Raw genomic sequence first — 5,509 nt, 5'->3', positions numbered from 1 at the left:
CTCGAGTGGATAGTAAAGACGGTTAACCTGCGCTGATCTCTAGTGCTACTTTTGGTCCTTTCTCCGATCATTTCACAATTAGCGTCATTACAGATTGAGACATTTTTTTCTTAATCATAATCATAACACATTTTAAAAGAAATGTTATTACTTAATAATCCGTATGAAATAAACAACAGGCTGAACTGGTTTTACTGGATGTAGGATAGTTGTTTGGAAACACTGAGTACCCTACAGCCGCCTGTAAGGTGGCCATCAAAATAGCCTAGTTAAACATGTAATTACACCCATTAAATACAGTCACAGATCATTATTATGCCCATGAGAAGGTAGTTATTTGATCTGCTTGAAGCAGTTGCAGAAAAACAAAGTTTGCAAACAAGTAATGGGGTCTATGTCTTTCATAGGGCCCAAAACTCCTGGCAGCGCCCCTGAAATAGGTGTCCACTATAGGGCCATTATGCCTTAAAAGGCTTAGGGAACATACATGGGAATGGTTATGTAGGTACCCTCCTTTTGTTTCTTCTTGAAAATATGACATATTAATGTAAAGTATGCATGATTGATATCCATTTGGAATAACTAGCATACCTGACACAGTCAACTCAAGAGAAATTTTATAGCAGAACGGGCTCCACTAATCAGCAATGACAAAGTAAAACGGGTCAAAGAAACGTTTGGACAAACAAGAAATCTAAAGATCACAGGAAAATGCACATATCTATCCATACTGTATGCACATGAATAATCATCTGAGATATTTGCTTTGATAAAGGAATCGTGCATTGTGGGGGAAGATGCTCACATCACGATGCGACTAGATCAGTATGGAAAGCTACACCCTGACATGATGTTGGTGAAAGACTGCATGGTGAAAACATTTGCATGGAGATGCAGAGAAATAGCAGAAGGAATGTCTACTCAGCATCTCTTTAAGAGATATCCATTCCTACAGACATCCGCGGGGGTAAGATCCGTGTAGCTGATTAGGATGCAACTAATGATTTTTTCATTGTCAGTTAATCTGTTAATATTTTTCTGCATTCATTGATTACTTAATCTTTTCATAATATTATTCATTTTTTCATCAAGTCTTGCTTGTAACAGTAATTTTTATGATCATGTTATCTGATGACTATTTACTTGATGAAGCCATCACTTGTTTTTTTATTGAGAAAATATCTAAATTGTTGTAATTTAGAAGTTGGTATAAATAAACTTTTACTTTTTACTTTTCTTATAAAAAAAAAATCTCAAAGTCATTGTTAAAATAGTTGGCAATTAAGTATTCAAGAATGGAATTAATTGTTGCATCCTTAAAGCTGATGGCAACTGGACAAATGAAAGCACTTTAAATTTCTTCCCAGGCTGCATGTTAAACTTGTAAAATGTTGTTAAAATCTTCATTTAGCATGTCTGTCTGTTGCTTATTTGACTTTTTTTTTTTTTTTTTTTAATTTTCAGTTGTGCAGAGAGGTTGATGCTTTGCATCCCTCTGCAGGCAAACTTTAATGTGTTTATTTATAATGACATTAAACTTGTCACACCAGCAGTGAAGGATGCCGTCAAGCTGAAGGAGTCCTATCGGGCCTTCTTGGCCTGTGGGACTCTGGAGGCAGCTGATGGGTACCGACGGGCTAAGCGGCATGCGGCTTCGGCTGTCGCCGAGGCAAAACCTCGGGCATGGGAGGAGTTCGGCGAGGCCATGGAGAAAGACTTCCGGACGGCTTCGAGGAGATTCTGGTCCACCATCCGGTGGCTCAGGAGGGGGAAGCAGTGCTCCATCAACACTGTGTACAGTGGAGATGGGGAGCTGCTGACCTCAACTCAGGACGTTGTGGGTCGGTGGAAGGAATACTTCGAAGACCTCCTCAATCCTACCAACACGTCTTCCGATGAGGAAGCAGAGCTGGTGGAGTCAGGGGTGGACTCTCCTATCTCTGGGGCTGAAGTCGCTGAGGTGGTCAAAACTGTACTACTGTAGTAAATGACTGTTAGTACTACTGTAATCACTCAGCTCTGCTCCAGTTTGTAACATTACAGCCACCATCGTTTTTTTCCTCTCGTCCAAATCACATCCACCTCAATGTAAACACAGAAGCGAGTGAACAACGTGACGTGTGGCGTGACATTGTCGGCTACAGCAAACGTTCTGCGTCCAAACCGCTCTTAACAATTCATTTCTTTTGAGGTGACTTTTTATTAAAATCAACAAATATAAGCTTGTTGTGGAAATTTTATGTTCTGAATTAGATTTTCATATATTTCATAGTCCTGGCATATATTCATTTCTGATTCTGGCTTTGTGGGGTTTCTGAAAAGATCATGATGAACTTAAGAACTAAAGCTTAGTTCCACAGTGTCTGCTTATTCCACTTTACAGACATAGCGATGTGTAGATCTGACATGTCTGCATTCAGACATCTGGGATCTGATTAGTTAGAACACTCTCTTCCTTGAAGAGGGTTACAGCTAACAACAGATATTTCTTGTTTAGAATAACATAGATTCAGGGCAGACAATTGAGGCCCTAATGCGAGGGTAAAAGGATGGTTCAGCCAGGAACTTAGAGCATTCCAGACTTCTGCCCCATCGGACTTCTGGACCATCTCTCCAAATTGCAATTTGTATTATGCTGTACTTTATTTTCTGTTCAATAAACTTTGTAATCTTTTCACTTCAGAACCAGACTCCTCGTCATTGACAGACTTTTTTCCACAACAATTTGGTGTCAGAAGTGGGATCCTGTGACCGTCAGTCCAGAACTCTGCAACGGGGTGTCTGATCAACCTGAGAGAATCTCAGTCTCCGTTTTGATGGAGGACCTCCTGGCTGGGTTCCTTGGCCGACGGCGCCGGGGTCTAACGGACTGCATGTGTTTTCTGTAATGAGAAGCGTTTGAGAGAAGCGAACAGGTAAGCCAGAGGATCTTTAGGATATCTGGTTGGAAAATTTCCTTCACGCCGCATGTGGGAGGGTCTCTCCTTTGGGGGAATGGGCCGGTCGGGGTGGGTCAGAACTACCGAATTCTGTGGAGACGTTCACAGTCTAAATTTTAGGAATTCCTAACCATGGTAGCCACATGGTAAGCTGCGAGCTTACCATGTGTAGGCCAGCAGCTCTCCCTCGGGGCACGGTGTTTTCCTTTATGGTGTGTGCACGTGGGAGAGGGTGTGTGTGGAGGTGTGTGTTGAGTGGTCACTCTGCTGGGGTCACTCTGTACGATGGTTTTAGGAACCGTGAAGTGTCGCCATAGAGAAAGGGGTTAATAAATATTAAGGGGTCTGACTGGGACAATTTAGGAATGCAAAAAACAAACAAACCTTGGTTTACTGGATTACTGTATGTGACTGCAGGCTGAGTGAGAGTGAGCTGCTCAGACACTGCCATTGTTTACAGAACAAACTGACTGATAAGACCGCTGCTGGAAGACTCTCTGGGTCCGCTGACCCAGACTCTTGATTGCTTTCCACCTTGGCCCTCCGATCCAACAAGACTCCCATTGGCAGGGGAATGGTGTCGCCTGGCGAGAGGCCAAGATGTCTCTGCAGTAAAACTGAGACCCCTGGTGCAGAGATTGTTGCCTCCTGCACCCGGACTCTGTTTTATCTGGGACAGAAGCCGAGCCGGGGCAGAGGACATGTTGCTTACAAAGCTGCCATAAAGGACTGGGTCCGCCGTGCTTTCCTGTTAATGTCAACATCACTTAATTCCACCTGCAAACAGCGATCAGGTGAGACCTCAGATGTTTATTTCCACCAGGTGTGTGAGACCGCCACTAAGTTTGGGGGACTGTCTGACCGGTTGGGGAAACCAAACTCCTGCCCCCCGGGAGAACCTGTGCACCGTCACCGTGGTCAAAGGTCTCAAACTGGAGATTGCTGAAGACCTGAGAAAACATTTAGTCGGTTGGGACGTTGCTCCAAGTACTTCTGAGGTCCACAGGTATGCCAGACAAGCTGGAGGTCTGGTGAACCTTGTGACAGATTGGAAGCATGGTGTGGACAAAGGAGATTTTCACCTGCCTGCTCTGACCATGGATTCCAACTATGTTGGGCCAGAACTGGCCCAGAGACCGTGTACAGTTCCAGGGACGCGGTCCTGGAGGGGACGTGGACATGGCTGCACGTCTGGGGTCAGGCGCTGTGACAATGGTGCCTGCCATCTCTGTGGCCAGCTGGACCAATGGAAGGTCGACTGTCCAAATTGCCAGCGCTGTCATGAACGCCAAGATGGTTCTTCTGATTGGCTGGGTGGGAGCAGGTTGTGAGGGGTTGGTGTGACGCTCCAGGGCCGCTAGGTATGTAGAACACACACATATTTACTCCTCCATGCTGTTAGAGCTGGAGGACACATGGAGATGTACAGATATCACCTTCTTTTCTCTCTGTCCATCCAGACACATGTGGGAAAACACTACTACAGATGCACACACACACCCTGGCATAAATGTTTTGGTTTTATTGAGCCTGTTTTGCAATGAAGACACGCTGAACACACAGACACCCGGTGGACACTACACTGACCAACATAACGTTTCTCCGCCTTTCTGCAATGAAGTGTTTGCTCGCTCATCTAACCTGGACAGGAATACTCATACTACCTCTGTGCTCCGAGCTACAGTCGCACACAATAAAAAAAAAAAAAAAAAAAAAAAAAAAGGGGGGGAGAGAAGGACTGGGACATGTGCACATGATGCTTAGGCTACAAGACTTTGTTATTTCTTAGAAATGTGGAGTTTAAAGGGAATGCTGGTGTGAACAGATCAGGTGTGTGAGTTTTCCTGTGACTCTGCAGTGGTCGCGTAATTTGTTGATTTCATCTCTGCATGTGGTCATAAGGTGGCAAAACCCTAAAGCTGTAACACTGCTTCTGGGTTTGGGTTTTCCCTTTTCCTGGTCAGAAGTGTAGCGGGTCAATCTTTGGGTGGAGATTGGATGTATCTGTGGAACATTTGTCTCACATCATCTCATGACAGAGTTACAGTAGAGTCCGACCCAGACTCTGTCAGGACGGCGATGCAGCAGGTCCTGGATCTCCCCTGAGCTGTTACGGCTGGGATTGCCATGTTCAAACTTCCTTTTCTTCCCCTCTCTGTCAGTCAACCTGCTCAGGAGTCTGCATTGTTTATACATCTCACCTGGACCAGAGGATGAGCTGAAATCACAGTAGAACAAACGAGGTTTGGACAGATGGGCCACTACCGCTGTCATGTGGGATGATCACGTGACCGCTGTGTTGCTCAGTGGTATCATTGGTTCAACTGATTTTGTAAGCTGTGGTGTTTGCCTGTAAATTTAACAAACTTTAAACTATGAGGGGAAAATGTGCCAACAAACAAAATCTAATTAATAAAAAAACAAGCTTTAAAATGTAAAATTTCCAGGTCTTTTCATATCTGCTCCTCCCCTGGTTCAGTCAGCCTCACCTGCCTACTAATCACTACATTTCCCAGGATTCCTCTGCCCCTGTCACCATGGATAGCTCCCCTCATTATCTTCATGTGTTG

The sequence above is a fragment of the Telmatherina bonti genome, assembly GCF_933228915.1.
Source record: "Telmatherina bonti genome assembly, chromosome: 24".
Classification (NCBI taxonomy): Eukaryota; Metazoa; Chordata; class Actinopteri; order Atheriniformes; family Telmatherinidae; genus Telmatherina; species Telmatherina bonti.
This window is presented reverse-complemented; position numbering follows the sequence as displayed.